The sequence below is a fragment of the Bombina bombina genome, chromosome 3 (assembly GCF_027579735.1).
Source record: "Bombina bombina isolate aBomBom1 chromosome 3, aBomBom1.pri, whole genome shotgun sequence".
Lineage (NCBI taxonomy): Eukaryota > Metazoa > Chordata > Amphibia > Anura > Bombinatoridae > Bombina > Bombina bombina.
The window spans coordinates 565,916,229-565,941,234 of NC_069501.1; the positions used below are offsets into that span (position 1 = coordinate 565,916,229).

Consider the following 25,006-nt stretch of genomic DNA (forward strand, 5'->3'; position numbering starts at 1 on the left):
CCACTGCAACTGTGCATGCTAAGTCAGTGGAATGGGGATTACTCAGACTTATCCCCTTCTCTGAATCTGGATCAAGTGACCAGAAATTCTCTTCTATGGTGGCTTTCTCGGCCACATCTGTCCAGGGGGATGCCATTCAGCAGACCAGACTGGACAATTGTAACAACAGACGCCAGCCTTCTAGGTTGGGGTGCCGTCTGGAATTCTCTGAAGGCTCAGGGACAATGGAGTCAGGAGGAGAGTCTCCTGCCAATAAACATTCTGGAATTGAGAGCAGTTCTCAATGCCCTCCTGGCTTGGCCCCAGTTGACAACTCGGGGGTTCATCAGGTTTCAGTCGGACAACATCACGACTGTAGCTTACATCAACCATCAGGGAGGGACAAGAAGCTCCCTAGCTATGATGGAAGTATCAAAGATAATTCGCTGGGCAGAGTCTCACTCTTGCCACCTGTCAGCAATCCACATCCCGGGAGTGGAGAACTGGGAGGCGGATTTCTTAAGTCGTCAGACTTTTCATCCGGGGGAGTGGGAACTTCATCCGGAGGTCTTTGCCCAAATACTTCGACGTTGGGGCAAACCAGAGATAGATCTCATGGCGTCTCGACAGAACGCCAAGCTTCCTCGTTACGGGTCCAGATCCAGGGATCCAGGAGCAGTCCTGATAGATGCTCTGACAGCACCTTGGGACTTCAGGATGGCTTACGTGTTTCCACCCTTCCCGTTACTTCCTCGATTGATTGCCAGAATCAAACAAGAGAGAGCATCAGTGATTCTAATAGCACCTGCGTGGCCATGCAGGACTTGGTATGCAGACCTGGTGGACTTGTCATCCTGTCCACCTTGGTCTCTACCTCTGAAACAGGACCTTCTGATACAGGGTCCCTTCAAACATCAAAATCTAACTTCTCTGAAGCTGACTGCTTGGAAATTGAACGCTTGATTTTATCAAGACGTGGGTTTTCTGAGTCAGTTATTGATACCTTAATACAGGCTAGGAAACCTGTTACCAGAAAGATTTACCATAAGATATGGCGTAAATACCTATATTGGTGTGAATCCAAAGGTTACTCTTGGAGTAAGGTTAGGATTCCTAGGATATTGTCTTTTCTACAAGAAGGTTTAGAAAAGGGTTTATCTGCTAGTTCATTAAAGGGACAGATCTCAGCTCTGTCCATTCTGTTACACAAACGTCTGTCAGAAGTTCCTGACGTCCAGGCTTTTTGTCAGGCTTTGGCCAGGATTAAGCCTGTGTTTAAAACTGTTGCTCCACCATGGAGTTTAAACCTTGTTCTTAATGTTTTACAGGGCGTTCCGTTTGAACCCCTTCATTCCATTGATATAAAGTTGTTATCTTGGAAAGTTCTATTTTTAATGGCTATTTCCTCGGCTCGAAGAGTCTCTGAATTATCAGCCTTACATTGTGATTCTCCTTATTTGATTTTTCATTCGGATAAGGTAGTCCTGCGTACTAAACCTGGGTTCTTACCTAAGGTAGTTACTAACAGGAATATCAATCAAGAGATTGTTGTTCCTTCTTTATGCCCAAATCCTTCTTCAAAGAAGGAACGTCTACTGCACAACCTGGATGTAGTCCGTGCTCTAAAATTTTACTTACAGGCAACTAAGGAATTTCGACAAACGTCTTCTCTGTTTGTCATTTACTCTGGGCAGAGGAGAGGTCAAAAAGCTTCCGCTACCTCTCTTTCTTTTTGGCTTCGTAGCATAATTCGTTTAGCTTATGAGACTGCTGGACAGCAGCCTCCTGAAAGAATTACAGCTCATTCTACTAGAGCTGTGGCTTCCACTTGGGCCTTCAAGAATGAGGCCTCTGTTGAACAGATTTGCAAGGCTGCAACTTGGTCTTCGCTTCATACTTTTTCCAAATTTTACAAATTTGACACTTTTGCTTCATCGGAGGCTATTTTTGGGAGAAAGGTTCTTCAGGCAGTGGTTCCTTCTGTATAAAGAGCCTGCCTATCCCTCCCGTCATCCGTGTACTTTTGCTTTGGTATTGGTATCCCAGAAGTAATGATGACCCGTGGACTGATCACACTTAACAGAAGAAAACATAATTTATGCTTACCTGATAAATTCCTTTCTTCTGTAGTGTGATCAGTCCACGGCCCGCCCTGTTTTTAAGGCAGGTAAATATTTTTTAATTTATACTCCAGTCACCACTTCACCCTTGGCTTTTCCTTTCTCGTTGGTCCTTGGTCGAATGACTGGGAGTGACGTAGAGGGGAGGAGCTATATGCAGCTCTGCTGGGTGAATCCTCTTGCACTTCCTGTTGGGGAGGAGTAATATCCCAGAAGTAATGATGACCCGTGGACTGATCACACTACAGAAGAAAGGAATTTATCAGGTAAGCATAAATTATGTTTTTATGTTAAATTATGCAATTAATTTGTACTTTGCATAGCAGAAAATGATATAATATTAAAAAATATTTCACTGCCCCTACCCGTCTTCTTAATAATACCACCCGGCTAGCAACATTTTCCATGAAGAACACTGCTTTTGGATGCTATACAGTACTTTATCCACCTTTTGAGATAAGTGTCATTTTGATTACTCACTTTGAAAACTATTTTCCTTGTTATTACTACATTTGCCAGGAGAGTTTCAGAAATTCAAGCATTACCTTAATGGGACATGAAACCCAAAATGTTTATTTCATGATTTTTTTTCATGATTCAGAATGCAATTTCAAACAATTTTCCCATTTACTTATTTAATCTAATTTGCTTAATTCTCTTATCTCCTATGTTGAAGAAACAACAATGTAAATGGGTGAGCCAATGCTCTATCTGAAGGATGAAAGTAAAACATTGGTTTTCATGTCCCTTTTAAGAAGATTACTATATCTCTTTTCATCAGGACAAGGTTTTTCTCAAGACTGTGTCCAATATCTCCAGAAGGTGATCTGTTTCATTCCTCATAGCAAGACATCAGTTTACCATCTTTTTGTCTCGGCAAGCAGTCCATGAACGAAAAGCCTTCTTATAGGCTAGTTCATATAAGTGGACTTGGATTATTAGAAAGATGAAAAAGTTGATGCGTTGATCCTCAAGGTCCACGTCAAGGGTTGGCTCCTGCCAAAACTACCATTTACAACTGGATTATCCAAGCCATATTAATGACCTAAAAGCACAAAAACAGTTCCTTTTTTGGATGGGCTCAGAGCACACTCTACAACAGTTATCTCTTTGTTTTTTTCAGGCAGATGCTTCATTGAGTTTTGTTAAGCTGCTGTTTAGAAATCTCCACCTACTTAAATTTCTCAATACAAGTTGGATGTGAGGTGGTCTGCTTCATCAGAGTTTTGGGCGAAAGGTGTTTAAATTTGAAGTTTCCTTAATACATTTTGTGTTGACCCGTTTGTTTTGTTTCCCCACCCTTTATACTTCTTGCCATTTTGTTATATGTACCTTATTGGTGATTTATTAGCCAGGGAGAGGCAAGATAAATAGAAATTAACATCAAAATAAACCTCAATTTCTATATTTTGGCTCATATACCCGGGCAATAATCACCCGTTTTTCGTCCCTTGCCCTTTGCTGTGCGTTCACTTTTAGCCATAGAAGCACTTTGTGGTAATACTGCTCATTATATAGGTATAAGCATGGGGAGATGTCAGTTCTGTCTACCTTCTAATTCTAATTGGTGATTATAAACCTGGGATATAAGCAAATAAATATAAATTGCTGTATATTTTGATAATTTCTAGTTTTTCTGCTTTTAATGATATAATTTCTTATCTTGGCCTTCCACACTAACATTTATCAGATGAGCTGAATACAAAAAGGTGCATCAAACAAAATGTGAGAAAAAACATGAAATCTGTAAAAAATAAATAATTAAAAAGTATCATAATACATAGTTTAGAATTTTCTTGAAAAGGTTTTATCAGACTTTACTAGAGGTTATCTGGAGGAATGAGTTTTTTTCACACAGCAACTTTATAGGTATTTGTAAGTGAAGCCTCATTTCACAGTGCTAAGATTTTGTCATAGACCTAACAGAATGTGCTTCAAAATACTGTTTTCTTCATAAATGGAAAGAGTCAACAGCTGCATTCATTTCTTTTGGGAAATAAGAACCTTTCCACCAGGAGGAGGCAAACACACCCTAGCCAAAGGCTTAAACACTCCTCCCACTCCCCTCATCCCCCTGTCATTCTTTGCCTTTCGTCCCAGGAGGTTGGCAGAGAAGTGTCAGAAGTTTGTTTGTCTCTTATGGAGGGTAGTACTCTTCGGCATGAAACGGGAGTTTTAAGTAATCCTATCAGTCTCTCAGTGAGGGCTTGGATGAAAGTTAGAGTCCGGAGATGCAGGGAGAGTCTTTCTGCGAAACCATCCCGACTCATGTTAAAAGGACACTGAACCCACATTTTTTCTTTCATGATTCAGATATTATCAATTTTTCTTCGTTCTCTTGCTATCTGTATTTTAAAAGCAGGAATGTAAATCTTAGCAGCCAGCCTATTTTAGGTTCAGCACCATGGATAGTGCTTGCTTATTGGAGGCTTACATTTACCCACCAATAAGCAAGCATAACCAAGGTTCTCAACCAAAAATGGGCAGGCTCCTATGCATCACATTTCTTCTTTTTAAATAAAGATAGCAAGAGAACGAAGAAAAATTGATGATAGGAGTAAATTAGAAAGTTGCTTAAATTGCATGCTCTAATAATCTAGAATCTAAACTGCTGACTAAAATCAGGCAAAACTTGAACATTAGAGACATATGGAGGATTCAGAATCCTGACGTTAGGGAATTCACGTGCCTTTCCAAAGTACATAAGACTATGTCAAGAATAGATCTTTTCCTTATTGACGAAAGGCTGTGCACAGCCAAAATAAGAGCAAAGATATTACCTATCTTTCTCTCTGATCATGGACCAATCTCCCTGAATTTCCAACTGACAGGCCCTAGAACAGGCTCTTCGCGTTTCCACTTTCCCTCCTTCCTAGCATCAGATACAAAATTCAAAGTTCAGCTGAAGATTAAATTTGAAGATTATATTCAGTGCAACAGAGAATATTGGGACCGCCCCCTGATTTTTTGGGAGGCAGCCAAAGCAGTTATGAGGGGTGAAATCATTGCCTATAATGCAATGATAAATAAAAAATTAAGATCAAGAGAAAGAGAGCTAAATAATGCAGTAATTAACTCATATAATCGTCTCCTCTTGACAAGAAATTCGGTTAACTGGGCAAGTTATCTTCGGGCGAAAAACGATAGACACTTTTTCTATCTATAGAGAAACTCAGTCAGAGTTAAAATTACAATCTAAACTATACAGATATGGAAACAAATCTGGTAAATTACTTGCTAATTTGGTCAAAAACGAGAAAAAGCCATCACTTATTGAAAAACTTCTTGTAGATGGGAAGCTCCTTACGGAGAACACAGAGATACATAAGGAACTGGTTAAATATTATCAAGATATATATGCCTCTAAAATATATGATTTAACACAGGCAGAGGAGTTCTGGAGTAAAATTAGTTGTCCCAAGATATCTGTAGAATTAATAGAGACTCTGAATGCCCCGATAAGAGTAGAAGAAATAGAGAAGGTGATCTCTGAATCCGCTATCAATAAAGCTGCAGGCCCGGATGGGTTACCAAGCGAATTCTATAAGATCCTTTCCTCAGAAATCGCGCCTCATCTTAGTAATGTATATAATGCTATGTATATTAAAGGAGAATTGGTGCCGAAAGCTTTTTCTGCCTCCTTCACAACACTTATTCCTAAAAGTGGAAAGGATCCAGTTCAAAGGGAATCTTACAGACCAATAGCCTTATTAAACGTCGACTATAAGGTTTTCATGTCAATCTTGGCTAAAAGGCTACAAAAGATATTACCGAATATTATAAATAAAGACCAAGCAGGTTTTCTAAATTCACGGAATTCTTCAGCAAAAATCAGAGAGGTTTTAGTGGTAACAGAATATTTTTATAACATGGGGAGGAAAGAGAGGGGGAACAAACTCCTGACCTGGCCATTGTGTCAATCGATGCTGAGAAGGCATTCGATTCGATACAACATGACCATCTTTTTACTTCATTGGGACGGTTTGGGTTTGGAGGAAACGTCCTCAAATTCGTTATGAATCTGTATAACTCTCCTTTAACAAGCTTAATTGTGAATAACACCGTCTCTTCACAAATTGTGCTTAACAGAGGAACTAGGCAGGGTTGCCCCCTCTCTCCTCTCCTTTTTAACCTATGTATTGAACCATTAGCCATCAGGATTAGGTCACAGCTGGAAGGGGTGGCGATAGGTAGACAGGAGATGAAACTAGCCCTATACGCAGATGACATCCTTGTCTATCTGTCAAACACTAGGGTTAATATACCTAAGCTGCTGGGAATCACTAACCAATTTGGACTATTCTCTGGTTATAAAATAAACGTGATGAAATCAGAGCTGTACTGGCTTAGAAAAAATAAAGACTCCTTGGTGAATAGTCCTTTTAGAATAGTTAATGAGTCATTTAAGTATTTAGGCATAGTAATACCTACTAATCCACGGGATCTATATAATTTTAATATTTCTCCAATTATGACCACAATTAAAAATAAACTTAGACTCTGGGAAAATCTACCTCTTTCTATTTCAGGACGGATAGCCTTGTTTAAAATGGTTCTTCTCCCCAAACTATTATATGTATTACAGAACACAGCATTAATACTTTATGATAGGGATATTCGAGGGCTAAACAGCTGGCTCAGAAGCTTCATCTGGCAGAAGAGAAAACCCAGGATAGCCCTGAGCAAACTAACACATGCTAAAATATTTGCTGGTTTTGTATTACCTGACATACGGCTTTACAATTTTGCTTTCTTAGCACGAATTGCAGCAGATTGGATCTTCTGTAATAACTACGTTTTAAACAATGCATTGGAGGATAGTGTTTGTGACCCATACCTTCCATGTGCACTGCTGCATTGTGACTTAAAAGGTTTGCCATCTAAAATTAAGGAGAACAAAATGATTTTTAATCCTCTAAAGGCCTGGTGGAAGATAGGGAAGCTTCTTTCTATCAACTGCAAGGTTTCAAAATATCTCCCTGTTCTGGGTAACCCATTATTTCAAGCAGGACTGGATTCTGCAATTTTTAAGAAATGGCAAATGGTGGGACTGAACACAATGATCCAATTCATTGATAAGGAAAAAAAATGTGTTAGAACTTTTGAAGAAATTAAAAATAGCTTCAACCTCTCTAATAAGGAGTTCTTTGCGTTTTTGCAAGTAAGGCACTATGCATTAGAGCTAACGAGGGAGGGAGAGTGGCAATGGGATTTGGGAGATCTAGAGGATTGGCTCACGTTAGTTAAGAAGGGACGTATGTCCATCTCTTATTGCTACTACCTCTTAGGAGCAAACAGAGCAAGTCATACTTTAGAGAAAATTGCTCAAGATTGGAGACTAATTTTGGCCCAGGATTATATTGACCATAAATTTATACAAAAATCTATTCATAAAGTGGCAATGGCTACTCTTTCAGCAACATGGAGAGAGGCTCATCTTAAGTTATTACATAAATTTCACTATACTCCGGAAAAAAGGCTATAAGCTCCAGAACATGAATTTTTTTAAATGTCCTAAGTGCTCCTTAATTGCGGCAGATCTCTTACATATGATAGTTAACTGTCCCCTGATTAGGCAATTTTGGCGAAAACTAGAATTCTGGATCAATACTACTCTCAGGATCTCCCCTCTGGAGATATCGGCAAGCTTAATTATATTTTGCTGTGATAATCAGATAGAACAACAATCAAATGAAAAAATAATAAGTGTCTCTATAATGGCAGCTAGGTACTTAATATTTAAAAAATGGAAGACGAGAGAAATCCCTAGTGTGGTGGAAATAAAAAATGTCCTCAAAAAACAATGCATATTAGAACAACGTGACACGGATATTAGTAATGATTCTGACATCAGAATTTTTTTTAGTAAATGGGCACCATTTATTAAATCCCTCCCGGCCACAGAGATAGACTATATTGTATTTCCCTTCCAAAACACAGAGCTAGTACAACTGGGGTTATGGTAAATGGATAGGAATCAAAGGTTTTGGGGGGGGGGGACGAATGTGGAAATTCCCTTTCCCCCCTCTTCCCCTCTTTTTTTTTTTTTTTTTCTCCCCCCCTTTTTTTTCTTTTTTCTCTCCCTCTCTCCCTCTCTTGGTGGAAGTATTGAGAAGTAACAGATATGAGTCTGGACTGCAATAATAATAATATAAAATTGAACTGAGGTTGATCAACTAAGAAAAATTATCTTGAGCATACTAATTCTTAATTAACTTGAAGGTAATTTAGGAGTATTATTGGTTATAAAAAGTATAAATAGATTGGTTTAATTTGTTGACTGTACGCATAAAGTATATAAGGGAAATAGTGCTGTTTTTCTGTTAATTTTTTTTTTTTTTTTTTTTTTCCCTTACCCTCTCCTTTGTTATTGTTTTTTGTTTAAGGAATTATAGAAATAATATAATTCAATAGGAAACTCTAGAGATGAATGATTGTTAGAATTATTGAATCCTCACGGTTGTTTGGTTGTTTTTTTTTCATTGTTTATGTAACCTTCTCTGTTTCCTGAAAACTGCTTAAAAATGTATAAACATGTTGAAATATAATAAAAATGAAATAAAAAAAAAAAAAAAAAAAAAAATTGCATGCTCTATCTGAATCATGAGAGACAAAATTTGGGTTTAGTGTCCCTTTAACAGCTCCACAAGCAATCAGCGTTTTCTAACTTCGCTCCACTGCCTGCTTTCTTCTCTCAGGTCCATAGCGGAGGCGCTGCTACTATCTGTTCCTGTTCCACGGCATAGATTCCAGTAAGATTGTTTCATTTTACTTCATCAGAATGTACTGTAACTTGTTTCCTGTAAGGGCCATCTTGTGGGACTTATAAAGAATATAGGGTCTCAGTGAGAATCCTTTGGTATCTTGGAATCGAGGGTTAAAATATCCTGAGGGGGATTATTGAACAGGGTTTTTTTTAGTCATGTTTATGTGATTCAATCTGCTTATGTGCAGTGTTAACTGGGCTCCTGGCTTGGAACATAAAGGCCTTTAGAAGTGACTCAACCTTATGGTTGGGCGCGCTTTTTTTGGACTATACGGTTCACCTTGTGACTGGGCACCGTGTGGCGACGGAAAAATTCTAGTCTGCCAGTGTCTGGTTCATAGGAGGTGGTGAGTTCCCCAGCCGTTGTGGTTGTCCGGTGCCGTTTTGATTTTGTTTTCTTATAGTCCATATTATATTCTCTATCCAGTTATGGAGGATTCTGATGCTGAGACTGTTCAACTTTCAGATTCTTTGACTTGTGAAGCATGTGAATTGACCCCGTTAAAACGGGTCAATCGGTTATGTTCTGTATGCCATTCTAGAGCGCCTTGTTCCTCGGACTCGGGGAATCAAGAAACCGCCGAGACATCCGCCTCTGGGGGTTCTGTCCTTCGTGAGGCGAGTTCCCTACCGCTCCCTACTACTACACATGCGGGTAATTCTGATTATGTTTATCCCTCCTTGCAGGGTGGCTTGTTCCCCCCCGGAGGTCGCAGTACGTTTTCGCTTTCACATATTTTTGGCGATTATGCGTCTGCAAAGTCCAGACTTTTTTTTGCTTTTGTGCTCGTGCCCTATTTTCCCGGCCTTTGGCCCTATGCAGTTCCCTGCAGGTGTAGCTGTCCCTGAGTGTTGTGCCTTGTGTTACAGAATACTGCACCTTTGCGTTTTACTCAGACATGTTTTTGAGTTATTAGAGGACCCTATCCTTAACGGATACGGGAATCCGCAGTATTCTACTTCGAATGGCTCACCGCATTAGACATGAGGGGATGACGTAATATCCTGATTGTCAATTTTTTTGAGATCCTTCCCTTCCATTTGGCTGGTCCTTCTTGGGCATTAACCTACGGGTTGCCTTATATTTTCTTTTATCCGGTTAGGATGTCTTTTAGTTGACTGGGTCAGTGGAGTTACACTGCGTCACTCTCTTTTTCTTCCGATACTCTCGGTACTGAGAGTATTCTTCCTTACTTGGGAGGATTCGGGGCTTAGCGCCTCCTTACTGCTGTCTTGGGTGGTTTGACCTTTCTAAGTCTCTGGAAAATTGTCATTTCTGTCTTGTTCCTTCTATGGTCCTTTTAGGGACCTAGTTTTCCCTTTGGCAGTTGTTCCTTTTTGAGGATATTGGGGTCTCCTTTGGGCTCTGCTTAGGGTTCTTCCACGGAGCTGGGGATGATCCGCATTGGGGTTCTCCACTTCCAGAGAACTTGGTTTATGATCTTTGGTCTGGCTAGTTGACCTGGTCCTGGTTGACCAGGTCTTATGAGGCCAATGCCCATGGGGCTTGCCTTACGCTTATTGAATGGTTTCCCTTGGACAGTTTACTGAGGTAACCTGATGACTTTGCATTTCTGCAGGCGAAGGGTTGGCAGCGTATCAGCTGCAGCTATATTGCACCTTGTTTGTGTGATAGCAGGCTAATTTCTAGGGGGATTCCTTCCAAGTTCATCTGCGTTGGAGTCTCTTGTTCAGCCTGTGTCCTTGTGTCTTGTGGGCGGGTGCTCTGTATTTACCCATTTTTCTTAGGGGGGCTTGTTCTCCTCCTTACGGAGGTGTGGTTCTTCTCCTGGATTCAGGAACAGAGGATTTAACTTATGTTGAAGAGTACATACTCTCTGGGTTGTTCTGTTCTATCTGGAGTCTTGTTGGCTCTGCGTTGAGACTATGTTGGGCCTTTTTTTGCTAGATTCTTAGGCTTTGTCGTCTGTCTCTAAGGAGTTTCGGGTGGGCACCCGAGCGCTGTTGGAATGGCTGGGGCCATTCTTTCGCTCTTTCCTGAGCTGGTGGGGGGGGCGGTTCTTTTGTTCTCCTGTTTTCAGACTTGCCGTTGCTTGAGCTGGCCCAGCTGGGAGTAGGTTCTGAGATTGTTGTTCATCTTCGGGGGTGCAGTAGGCCTCATTGAGGTTCTGTGCTTCTCCCTTTTTGAGACCTATGTGTCGGTCTGGCGGCTTGGATTGCCTGGAGTGTGCTCTCTGTCCTGTAGTTTTTGCAATCTGATCTCTTGTTTGGCTGCTTTTTACTTCTCAGCAAGTATTTCTTTCTGTGTCATCCTGATAATGACTGCGTGTTCTTGACTCAGGTGTTTACCCCATCTGCTACACGTATTATATGTTTGAATACTTCAGTATTCTAAGTTCTGACGTTTTGAGGACTCCGTCTTCAGTTGTCTTCTTAGGTGCTTTTGCCCAATGTTGAGAGGAAGGTTTTCTCTGTTCCGATGCCTGGTCCTAATCCTTGTGGTCTTTGTTTGGTCTGGGCGTTGCCTCCCATTGTTTGTCAGAACCCATTTGGGTCTTTGTGAGCTGGGCTTGTTCTGGGAGTTCTTCTTTTATGGAATTTGTGGTGACCTTTCGGTTTCCCTTTGGTTCTTCTTGCCCTATCCCTTTGGGAATTTTGGGCTGGTGTTCCCTTCACTAGGGAGGGGCGTGTGGTTGGGGACCAACTGCTGGGTGACGGTGTCTCATGGAGGACTGTTGTCTCAGTTGAATCTGATTTTGCGGTCTCTAGCTAGGCTTCCGGACTATCTGCGGGTCAGTGTCCTTGGTGCCTTTTTTCTTTTCAATTTTTCTCGGCTGCGGACGAAGCGGGGTTTTGTTGGGTAGTGGTTTCATGCCTGTTGCCTTTAGAATTGTCCGCCTCTTGTACCGTCCCATCTTGGCATTCAGTGTCCTCTATAGCTTGGGTATTGTTTTCCCAAATGTAATGAATGCAGTGGACTCTTTTCATTTATGAAGAAAAACTTAAATTATGTCCACAGCTCCCCATCCGTTTTTTTATGTGGGGCGTCTATTTTTATTCTTCTGGCACCTTTTCATATTTCTTCTACTGTTCCTTGTTCCTCGGCAGAATGACTGGGGGATGAGAAAAGTGGGAGGAGTATTTAAGCCTTTGGCTGGGGTGTCTTTGCCTCCTCCTGGTGACCAGGTTCTTATTTCCCAAAAGTAATGAATGCAGCTGTTGACTGTTTCCAGGTATCAGGTAAGCATAATTTAAGTTTTTGAGCATCAGAAACCATAAAGAGACTTACTTTGATGTGTAATGTCCTCATGCAACCACCATCTAAACCTTTAATGAAAGTCAGAAGTATGTATAATTCCTTTTGTGCATTTTTTTGCTTTGAAAGGAAACAAAAACTTTGTTCTAGGTCCTTGGAACTGTAGAGATCTTAAAAAGCTAATCCAGAAAATGCATATGGGAGGGATCTATATGCCTATGAAAATTAGCATTTCTTTCATGTAATTGGCAAGAGTCCATGAGCTAGTGACGTATGGGATATACATTCCTACCAGGAGGGGCAAAGTTTCCCAAACCTCAAAATGCCTTTAAATACACCCCCCACCACACCCACAATTCAGTTTTACAAACTTTGCCTCCTATGGAGGTGGTGAAGTAAGTTTGTGCTAGATTTCTACGTTGATATGCGCTTCTCAGCATGTTGAAGCCCGGTTCCTCTCAGAGTGCAGTGAATGACAGATGAGAGATGTGAAAGGAGTATTACCTATTGAATGCAATGGTCATCCTAATGGGGATCTATTTCATAGGTTCTCTGTTATCGGTCGTAGAGATTCATCTCCTACCTCCCTTTTCAGATTGACAATATACTTACTCTTATATGCCATTACCTCTACTGATTCTCGTTTCAGTACTGGTTTGGCTATCTACTTTATGTAGAGGAGTGTCTTTTGGTAAGTATGTTTTCCTTTATTTAAGACACTCTTAGCTATGGTTTGGCACTTTAAATGTAAAGTTCTTAATATGTTTGTAATTCTATTTGCCATGATTCAGGTTTATCAGTATATTTCCTTTTTTACAGACTGTCAGTTTCATTTTGGGAAATGCACATATAAAAAAAAAAAAAGAAAAAAAATAATAATTTTCTCCAACATAGGTGTGTCCGGTCCACGGCGTCATCCTTACTTGTGGGATATTCTCTTCCCCAACAGGAAATGGCAAAGAGCCCAGCAAAGCTGGTCACATGATCCCTCCTAGGCTCCGCCTACCCCAGTCATTCTCTTTGCCGTTGTACAGGCAACATCTCCACGGAGATGGCTTAGAGTTTTTTAGTGTTTAACTGTAGTTTTTATTATTCAATCAAGAGTTTGTTATTTTAAAATAGTGCTGGTATGTACTATTTACTCTGAAACAGAAAAAAGATGAAGATTTCTGTTTGTAAGAGGAAAATGATTTTAGCAACCGTTACTAAAATCGATGGCTGTTCCACACAGGACTGTTGAGAGGAATTAACTTCAGTTGAGGGAACAGTGAGCAGAATTTTACTGCTTGAGGCATGACACATTCTAACAAGACGATGTAATGCTGGAAGCTGTCATTTTCCCTATGGGATCCGGTAAGCCATTTTTATTACAGACAATAAATAAGGGCTTCACAAGGGCTTTTTAAGACTGTAGACATTTTCTGGGCTAAATCGATTCATATAATAAACATATTTAGCCTTGAGGAATCATTTTAATCTGGGTATTTTGTAAAATAATATCGGCAGGCACTGTTTTGGACACCTTATTCTCTAGGGGCTTTCCCTAATCATAGGCAGAGTCTCATTTTCGCGCCGGTATTGCGCACTTGTTTTTGAGAAGCATGACATGCAGTCGCATGTGTGAGGAGCTCTGATACATAGAAAAGACTTTCTGAAGGCGTCATTTGGTATCGTATTCCCCTTTGGGCTTGGTTGGGTCTCAACAAAGCAGATACCAGGGACTGTAAAGGGGTTAAAGATAAAAACGGCTCCGGTTCCGTTATTTTAAGGGTTAAAGCTTCCAAATTTTCTGAATGTGGGGAAGCCAAGGTTCCTTCTCATTTAAATAGATGTGATTTATGTGACACAAAATTTAGAGAAAATGATGCCCAAGATGATTCCTCAAGTGAGGGGAGTAAGCATGGTACTGCATCATCCCCTCCTTCGTCTACACCAGTCTTGCCCACTCAGGAGGCCCCTAGTACATCTAGCGCGCCAATACTCCTTACTATGCAACAATTAACGGCTGTAATGGATAATTCTATCAAAAACATTTTAGCCAAAATGCCCACTTATCAGCGTAAGCGCGACTGCTCTGTTTTAGATAATACTGAAGAGCATGAGGACGCTGATGATATTGTTTCTGAAGGGCCCCTACACCAGTCTGAGGGGGCCAGGGAGGTTTTGTCTGAGGGAGAAATTTCAGATTCAGGGAAAATTTCTCAACAAGCTGAACCTGATGTGATTACATTTAAATTTAAGTTGGAACATCTCCGCGCTCTGCTTAAGGAGGTGTTATCCACTCTGGATGATTGTGAGAATTTGATCATCCCAGAGAAACTATGTAAAATGGACAAGTTCCTAGAGGTCCCGGGGCCCCCAGAAGCTTTTCCTATACCCAAGCGGGTGGCGGACATTGTAAATAAAGAATGGGAAAGGCCCGGTATACCTTTCGTCCCTCCCCCCATATTTAAAAAATTGTTTCCTATGGTCGACCCCAGAAAGGACTTATGGCAGACAGTCCCCAAGGTCGAGGGGGCGGTTTCTACTTTAAACAAACGCACCACTATACCCATAGAAGATAGTTGTGCTTTCAAAGATCCTATGGATAAAAAATTAGAAGGTTTGCTTAAAAAGATGTTTGTTCAGCAAGGTTACCTTCTACAACCAATTTCATGCATTGTCCCTGTCACTACAGCCGCGTGTTTCTGGTTCGATGAGCTAGAAAAGGCGATCACTAGTGATTCTCCTCCTTATGAGGAGATTATGGACAGAATCCGTGCTCTCAAATTGGCTAATTCTTTCACCCTAGACGCCACTTTGCAATTGGCTAGGTTAGCGGCGAAAAATTCTGGGTTTGCTATTGTGGCGCGCAGAGCGCTTTGGTTGAAATCTTGGTCAGCGGATGCGTCTTCCAAGAACAAATTGCTTAACATTCCTTTCAAGGGGAAAACGCTGTTTGGCCCTGACTTGAAAGAGATTATCTCTGATATCACTGGGGGTAAGGGCCACGCCCTTCCTCAGGATAGGTCTTTCAAGGCCAAAAATAAACCTAATTTTCGTCCCTTTCGTAGAAACGGTCCAGCCCCAAGTGCTACGTCCTCTAAGCAAGAGGGTAATACTTCTCAAGCCAAGCCAGCCTGGAGACCAATGCAAGGCTGGAACAAGGGAAAGCAGGCCAAGAAACCTGCCACTGCTACCAAGACAGCATGAACTGTTGGCCCCCGATCCGGGACCGGATCTGGTGGGGGGCAGACTCTCTCTCTTCGCTCAGGCTTGGGCAAGAGATGTTCTGGATCCTTGGGCACTAGAAATAATCTCCCAAGGTTATCTTCTGGAATTCAAGGGGCTTCCCCCAAGGGGGAGGTTCCACAGGTCTCAATTGTCTTCAGACCACATAAAAAAACAGGCATTCTTACATTGTGTAGAAGACCTGTTAAAAATGGGAGTGATTCATCCTGTTCCATTAGGGGAACAGGGATGGGGTTCTACTCCAATCTGTTCGTAGTTCCCAAAAAAGAGGGAACGTTCAGACCAATCTTAGATCTCAAGATCCTAAACAAGTTTCTCAAGGTTCCATCGTTCAAAATGGAAACCATTCGAACAATTCTTCCTTCCATCCAGGAAGGTCAATTCATGACCACGGTGGATTTAAAGGATGCGTATCTACATATTCCTATCCACAAGGAACATCATCGGTTCCTAAGGTTCGCATTCCTGGACAAGCAATACCAGTTCGTGGCACTTCCTTTCGGATTAGCCACTGCTCCAAGGATTTTCACAAAGGTACTAGGGTCCCTTCTAGCGGTGCTAAGACCAAGGGGCATTGCAGTAGTACCTTACTTGGACGACATTCTGATTCAAGCGTCGTCCCTTCCTCAAGCAAAGGCTCACACGGACATAGTCCTGGCCTTTCTCAGATCTCACGGATGGAAAGTGAACGTAGAAAAGAGTTCTCTATCTCCGTCAACAAGGGTTCCCTTCTTGGGAACAATAATAGACTCCTTAGAAATGAGGATTTTTCTGACAGAGGCCAGAAAAACAAAACTTCTAAACTCTTGTCAAATACTTCATTCCGTTCCTCTTCCTTCCATAGCGCAGTGCATGGAAGTAATAGGTTTGATGGTAGCGGCAATGGACATAGTTCCTTTTGCGCGCATTCATCTAAGACCATTACAACTGTGCATGCTCAGATACAAGTAAATCAGAGGACCAGAGATTCACTCCGTTGGTGGCTGTCCCTGGACAACCTGTCACAAGGGATGAACTTCCGCAGGCCAGAGTGGGTCATTGTCACGACCGACGCCAGTCTGATGGGCTGGGGCGCGGTCTGGGGACCCCTGAAAGCTCAGGGTCTTTGGTCTCGGGAAGAATCTCTTCTACCGATAAATGTTCTGGAACTGAGAGCGATACTCAATGCTCTCAAGGCTTGGCCTCAGCTAGCAAAGGCCAAGTTCATACGGTTTCAATCAGACAACATGACGACTGTTGCGTACATCAACCATCAGGGGGGAACAAGGAGTTCCCTGGCGATGGAAGAAGTGACCAAAATCATTCAATGGGCGGAGACTCACTCCTGCCACCTGTCTGCAATCCACATCCCAGGAGTGGAAAATTGGGAAGCGGATTTTCTGAGTCGTCAGACATTACATCCGGGGGAGTGGGAACTCCATCCGGAAATCTTTGCCCAAATTACTCAACTGTGGGGCATTCCAGACATGGATCTGATGGCCTCTCGTCAGAACTTCAAGGTTCCTTGCTACGGGTCCAGATCCAGGGATCCCAAGGCGACTCTAGTAGTATGCACTAGTAGCACCTTGGACCTTCAAACTAGCTTATGTATTCCCGCCGTTTCCTCTCATCCCCAGGCTGGTAGCCAGGATCAATCAGGAGAGGGCATCGGTGATCTTGATAGCTCCTGCGTGGCCACGCAGGACTTGGTATGCAGATCTGGTGAATATGTCATCGGCTCCACCATGGAAGCTACCTTTGAGACGAGACCTTCTTGTTCAAGGTCCGTTCGAACATCCGAATCTGGTCTCACTCCAACTGACTGCTTGGAGATTGAACGCTTGATCTTATCAAAGCGAGGGTTCTCAGATTCTGTCATTGATACTCTTGTTCAGGCCAGAAAGCCTGTAACTAGAAAAATTTACCACAAAATATGGAAAAAATATATCTGTTGGTGTGAATCTAAAGGATTCCCTTGGGACAAGGTAAAAATTCCTAAGATTCTATCCTTTCTTCAAGAAGGATTGGAGAAAGGATTATCTGCAAGTTCCTTGAAGGGACAGATTTCTGCCTTGTCTGTGTTACTTCACAAAAAGTTGGCAGCTGTGCCAGATGTTCAAGCCTTTGTTCAGGCTCTGGTTAGAATCAAGCCTGTTTACAAACCTTTGACTCCTCCTTGGAGTCTCAACTTAGTTCTTTCAGTTCTTCAGGGGGTTCCGTTTGAACCCTTACATTCCGTTGATATTAAGTTATTATCTTGGAAAGTTTTGTTTTTGGTTGCAATTTCTTCTGCTAGAAGAGTTTCAGAATTATCTGCTCTGCAGTGTTCCCCTCCTTATCTGGTGTTCCATGCAGATAAGGTGGTTTTACGTACTAAACCTGGTTTTCTTCCGAAAGTTGTTTCTAACAAAAACATTAACCAGGAGATAGTCGTGCCTTCTTTGTGTCCGAATCCAGTTTCAAAGAAGGAACGTTTGTTGCACAATTTGGATGTTGTTCGCGCTCTAAAATTCTATTTAGATGCTACAAAGGATTTTAGACAAACATCTTCCTTGTTTGTTGTTTACTCTGGATTAAAAGCATCATCAGATTGGCTTATGAGACTGCCGGACGGCAGCCTCCTGAAAGAATCACAGCTCATTCCACTAGGGCTGTGGCTTCCACATGGGCCTTCAAGAACGAGGCTTCTGTTGATCAGATATGTCGGGCAGCGACTTGGTCTTCACTGCACACTTTTACCAAATTTTACAAGTTTGATACTTTTGCTTCTTCTGAGGCTATTTTTGGGAGAAAGGTTTTGCAAGCCGTGGTGCCTTCCATTTAGGTGACCTGATTTGCTCCCTCCCTTCATCCGTGTCCTAAAGCTTTGGTATTGGTTCCCACAAGTAAGGATGACGCCGTGGACCGGACACACCTATGTTGGAGAAAACAGAATTTATGTTTACCTGATAAATTACTTTCTCCAACGGTGTGTCCGGTCCACGGCCCGCCCTGGTTTTTTAATCAGGTCTGATAATTTATTTTCTTTAACTACAGTCACCACGGTATCATATGGTTTCTCCTATGCAAATATTCCTCCTTTACGTCGGTCGAATGACTGGGGTAGGCGGAGCCTAGGAGGGATCATGTGACCAGCTTTGCTGGGCTCTTTGCCATTTCCTGTTGGGGAAGAGAATATCCCACAAGTAAGGATGACGCCGTGGACCGGACACACCGTTGGAGAAAGTAATTTATCAGGTAAACATAAATTCTGTTTTTTTCTTACCTGAAATGTTTAAAATAACTTTTTTTCAAAATTGCGGGCTGTTAGGCTCGCGGGTGCGCAAAAGGCTATAATTTATTGCGTCATTTTTGGCGGGAGACTTTTTTGGCAAGAGAATTACGTTTGTTGACGTATTTTCGTCATTTCCGGCGTCTTACTTGGAGCCGAAAATTTTCACGTAGTTGCGTCATCTATGACGCCCGTGTTTGTTGCAGACGTTTTTGGCGCTAAAAAATATTTTGTCAGTTGTGGGCGTTATACTTGGCGCCAGACTTTTGACATTATTTAAGTCTTCATGTATTTTTGCTTCTGGTTTCCAGAAGCTTATTCTGTTTGCATTTTTTCCCATTCCTGAAACTGTCATATAAGGAAATTGATAATTTTGCTTTATATATTCTTTTTTCTATTACATATTGCAAGATGTCCCAATCTCACCCTGTATCAGAATCTACTTCTGGAATGCTGCTGCCTGATGTCGGTTCTACCAAAGCTAAGTGCATTTGTTGTAAACTTGTGGTAGCTGTTCCTCCGGCTGTAGTTTGTGTTAGTTGTCATGATAAACTTTCAAACGCAGACAATATTTCCATTAGTAATAATCCATTACCTGTTGTTGTTCCTTCAACATCTAATGTTCAGGATATTCTTGTTAATGTGAGAGAATTTGTTTCTAATTCTATTCAGAAGGCCCTGTCTGTTATACCACCTTCTAATAAACGTAAAAGGTCTTTTAAAACTTCTCATAAATTTGATGAATTTTTAAATGACCGACAGCATTCTGATTTATCTATCTCTGATGAGGATCTTTATTTACAACAAAAGGGCTATCTCTGCTATGAGAGCAGGATAGTCCAAAAAGAATGCTTGTTTGCACTTGAATTAAATTATTTAGTTTAGTTCGGTCGGTTACTGGAACTTGAGACAAAAAAATGTGCCCAATTTTAAAATATAACCTTTATTAGTTGATTTCATAAAAAAGACAGCATGAAGTATGTGTGTATGCTGCCCTTCGAAATGTTAAAAACACTCTCTCTGTTGCAATTATTTAATGCTTAGCCATCACAGTATTTAAGCTGTTATACCAAAAGTTAGCATTAAGCTCCAAAGACCTGAAAGTTACCCAATTATTTACGCTAAAGAGAGCACCAGGATGTACCTGCTTGTGACTATAAACAGCCACAAATTACTAAGTATGGTTTTTTAAGTAATAATTTTTAAGCTAAAGTAACATATATAGTTTTCCAACAGAGAGGCAATTAAAAAACGAGGACCCCTGACGCAGCGTTTCACTTAACGCATCCTCAGAGGGGTGAATAAGTGATATATACATAGATCAATATTCAGTTATGTGAAGCTTAAACTCATGAGTAGTGGGTTCAGTTTTTTTGTTTAGACACATCTTACTAGAACCTTGATTTAAGCAATAAATAATCCAAATTCCTGAGTTGTGATACACATATTTCAATTTGTCATAACTTGAGAGCAAATTTACCTACTAAGACCTCAGTATTCAATTATATTGGGTATATAAAATACCAATATCCTTTTGTGGTAATCTAATAGATTGGCCATATATAAGGCTATATAGCCACAGGGAAGATTAACCGTTATTTACACCCGTAACACTACCAAGGTCTTATAATTGAATTACTAAGTATCCTATATATTAGATACTGTGATGGCTAAGCATTAAATAATTGCAACAGAGAGAGTGTTTTTAACATTTCGAAGGGCAGCATACACACATACTTCATGCTGTCTTTTTTATGAAATCAACTAATAAAGGTTATATTTTAAAATTGGGCACATTTTTTTGTCTCAAGTTCCAGTAACCGACCGAACTAAACTAAATAATTTAATTCAAGTGCAAACAAGCATTCTTTTTGGACTATCCTGCTCTCATAGCAGAGATAGCCCTTTTGTTGTAAATAAAGTTTTCCCTATGCTTATGCACTGCTTCCTAAGTGTTCAGATATTAATCTAAAACTGCATTACTGAAAGCAAAAATTAAAAGTTAAGAAACAAAACACTTAGGCAGAATACTCTTTGAAACCTCACAAATAAAGGTTCAAACTTTTCCTTATCTGATGAGGATCTATCTGGTTCAGAAGATTCTGCCTCAGATATTGACACTGACAAAATTTCATATTTATTTGAAATGGAGTATATTCATTCTTTATTAAAAGAGGTGTTGATTGCATTAGATATGGAGGAGACTAGTCCTCTTGATATTAAAACCAGTAACCCTTTAAATTCGTTTTTTAAACCTCATGTAGTTATTCCAGAGGTTTTTCCAGTTCCTGATGCTATTTCAGAGGTAATTTCTAGGGAATGGAATAGTCTGGGTACTTCATTTACTCCTTTAAAGTTTAAGAGACTGTACCCTTTGCCGACTGATAGATTGGAGTTTTGGGAAAAGATCCCCAAAGTTGATGGGGCTATCTCTACTCTTGCTAAGCGTACTACTATTCCTACAGCAGATAGTACTTCTTTTATAGATCCTTTAGATAGGAAGCTTGAATCTTATCTAAGGAAGGCTTATTTATGTTCAGGTCATCTTCTTAGGCCTGCTATTTCTTTGGCTGATGTTGCAGCTTCAACTTTTTGGTTGGAAGCTTTAGCGCAACAAGTACCAGCTCCTAATGTGTATAGCATTGTTAAGCTGATTCAACATGCTAATAATTTCATTTGTGATGCCATTTTTGATATCATTAGAATTGATGTCGGGTATATGTCTTTAGCTATTTTAGCTAGAAGAGCTTTATGGCTTAAATCTTGGAATGCGGATATGACTTCTAAGTCAACATTGCTATCTCTCTCTTTCTAAGGTAATAAATTATTTTGTTCTCAGTTGGATTCTATAATTTCAACTGTCACTGGGGGGAAGGGAGCCTTTTTGCCTCAGGATAAAAAAAATCTAAGGGTAAATTTAGGGCTGCTAACCGTTTTCGTTCCTTTCGTCAGAATAAGGAACAGAAACCTGACCCTTCCCCTAAAGGAACGGTTTCCAATTGGAAGCCTTCTCCAGTCTGGAATAAATCCAAGCCTTTTAGAAAGTCAAAACCAGCCCCCAAGTCCGCATGAAGGTGCGGCCCTCATTCCAGCTCAGCTGGTAGGGGACAGACTTCGATTTTTCAAGGATGTTTGGATCAGTTCAATCCAAGAACATTGTTTCTCAAGGGTACAGAATAGGTTTCAAGGTAAGACCGCCTGTGAGAAGTTTCTTTCTCTCACGCATTCCAGTGAACCCAGTAAAGGCTCAGGCTTTCCTGAAGTGTGTTTCAGACCTGGAGTTATCCGGGGTAATTGTGCCAGTTCCATATCTGGAACGGGGTCTGGGGTTTTATTCAAATCTGTTAATTGTTCCAAAGAAAGAGAATTCTTTCAGACCAGTTCTGGATCTAAAAATTTTGAATCGTTATGTAAGAATAGCAACATTCACAATGGTGACTAAGGACTATTCTGCCTTTTGTTCAGCAAGGGCATTATATGTCCACAATAGACTTACAGGATGCTTATCTTCATATTCTGTTTCATCCAGATCATTATCAGTTCCTGAGATTCTCTTTTCTAGACAAGCATTACCAATTTGTTGCTCTTCCTTTTGGCCTAGCAACAGCTCCAAGGATTTTTTCAAAGGTTCTCGGTGCCCTACTCTCTGTAATCAGAAAGCAGGGTATTGCGGTGCTTCCTTATTAGGACGATATCTTGGTACTTGCTCAGTCTTTACATTTTGCAGAATCTCGCACAAATCAACTAGTGTTGTTTCTTCAAAGACATGGTTGGAGGATCAATTTACCAAAAAGTTCCTTGATTCCTCAGACAAGGGTAACCTTTTTAGGATTCCAAATAGATTCAGTATCCATGACTTTGTCTCTAACAGACAAAAGATGTCTGAAATTGGTTTCAGCTTGTCGGAACCTTCAGTCTCAGTCATTCCCTTCAGTAGCCATGTGCATGGAGGTTTTATGTCTCATGACTGCAGCATCGGACGCGATCCCCTTTGCTCGTTTTCACATGAGACCTCTTTGTATGCTGAACCAATGGTGCAGGGATTATACAAAGATATCACAATTAATATCTTTAAATCCCAATGTTCGACTATCTCTGACTTGGTGGTTAGATCACCACCGTTTGGTCCAGGGGGCCTCTTTTGTTCGTCCAACCTGGACTGTGATTTCAACAGATGCAAGTCTTTCAGGTTGGGGAGCTGTCTGGGGATCTCTGACAGCGCAGGGGGTTTGGAAATCTCAAGAGGCGAGATTACCAATCGATATTTTGGAACTCTGTGCGATTCTCAGAGCTCTTCAGTTTTGGCCTCTTCTGAAGAGAGAACCGTTTATTTTTTTTCAGACAGACAATGTCACATCCGTGGCATATGTCAATTATCAAGGTGGGACTCACAGTCCTCAAGCTACGAAAGAAGTATCTCGGATACTTGCATGGGCGGAATCCAGCTCTTGTCTAATCTCTGCGGTCCATATCCCAGGTATAGACAATTGAGAAGCGGATTATCTCAGTCGCCAGACTTTACATCCGGGAGAATGGTCTCTTCACCCAGATGTGTTTCTTCAGATTGTTCAGATGTGGGGGCTTCCAGAAATAGATTTGATGGCTTCTCATCTAAACAGGAAACTTCCCAGGTATCTGTCCATGTCCAGGGATCCTCAGGCGGAAGCAGTGGATGCGTTGTCACTTCCTTGGAATTATCAACCTGCTTATATCTTTCCCCCTCTAGTTCTTCTTCCAAGAGTGATTTCCAAAATCATAATGGAGCGTTCATTTGTACTGCTGGTGGCTCCAGCATGGCCACACAGGTTTTGGTATGCGGATCTTGTTCGGATGTCCAGTTGCCAACCTTGGCCACTTCCGTTATGGCCAGACTTTCTATCTCAAGGTCCATTTTTCCATCAGGATCTCAAATCATTAAATTTGAAGGTATGGAGATTGAACGTTTAGTGCTTAGTCATAGAGGTTTCTCTGACTCAGTGATTAATACTATGTTGCAGGCTTTGCAAATCTGTGTCTAGAAAGATTTATTACCTCGTTTGGAAGACTTACATTTCATGGTGTTCTTCTCATAAATTCTCTTGGCATTCTTTTAGAATTCCTAGAATTTTACAGTTTCTTCAGGATGGTTTGGATAAGGGTTTGTCTGCAAGTTCCTTGAAAGGACAAATCTCTGCTCTTTCTGTTCTGTTTCACAGAAAAATTTCTAATCTTCCTGACATTCATTGTTTTGTACAGGCTTTGGTTCACATCAAGCCTGTCATTAAGCCAATTTCTCCTCCTTGGAGTCTAAATTTGGTTTTGAGGGCTTTACAGGCTCCTCCGTTTGAGCCTATGCATTCTTTGGACATTAAATTATTTTCTTGGAAAGTATTGTTTCTTTTGGCCATCTCTTCAACTAGAAGAGTTTCTGAATTATCTGCTCTTTCTTGTGAGTCTCCTTTTCTGATTTTTCATCAGGATAAGGCGGTTTTGCGGACTTCATTTAAATTTTTACCTAAAGTTGTGAATTCCAGCAACATTAGACGAGAAATTGTTGTCCTTTCGTTGTGTCCTAATCCTAAGACTTCTTTGGAAAGATCTTTGCATTCTTTGGACGTGGTTAGAGCTTTGAAATATTATGTTGAAGCTACTAAAGATTTCAGAAAGACTTCTAGTCTATTTGTTATCTTTTCTGGTTCCAGGAAAGGTCAGAAGGCTTCTGCCATTTCTTTGGCGTCTTGGTTAAAGCTTTTGATTCATCATGCTTATTTGGAGTTGGGTAAATACCTGCCTCAGAGGATTACGGCTCATTCTACTAGGTCAGTTTCTAGTTCCTGGGCTTTTAAGAATGAAGCTTTTGTTGATCAGATTTGCAAAGCAGCAACTTTTTCTTCTTTGCATACTTTTACTGAATTCTACCTTTTTGATGTTTTCTCTTCTTCAGAAGCAGTTTTTGGTAGAAAAGTTCTTCAGGCAACCGTTTCAATTTGATTCTTCTGCTTATAATTTCAGGTTTTTTTTCATTATAAAGATTAAAACTTTTTGATTTGGGTTGTGGATTCTTTTTTCAGCGGAATTGGCTGTCTTTATTTTTATCCCTCCCTCTCTAGTGACTCTTGCGTGGAGTTCCACATCTTGGGTATTTGCTATCCCATACGTCACTAGCTCATGGACTCTTGCCTATTACATGAAAGAAAACATAATTTATGTAAGAACTTACCTGATAAATTCATTTCTTTCATATTGGCAAGAGTCCATGAGGCCCACCCTTTTTGTGGTGGTTATGATTTTTTTTGTATAAAGCACAATTATTCCAATTCCTTGTTGATGCTTTCGCTCCTTTCTTATTACCCTCCTCCTTGGCTATTCGTTAAACTGAATTGTTGGTGTGGTGAGGGGTGTATTTATAGGCATTTTGAGGTTTGGGAAACTTTGCCCCTCCTGGTAGGAATGTATATCCCATA

General features: G+C 40.8%; 1 protein-coding gene across 2 annotated transcripts in view; it reads left to right on the top strand.

Moving 5' to 3' along the window:
* EYA3 (EYA transcriptional coactivator and phosphatase 3) overlaps positions 1-25,006 on the top strand; it is a 634,133-nt gene that overhangs the window by 183,316 nt on the left and 425,811 nt on the right. The window lies entirely within an intron of this gene.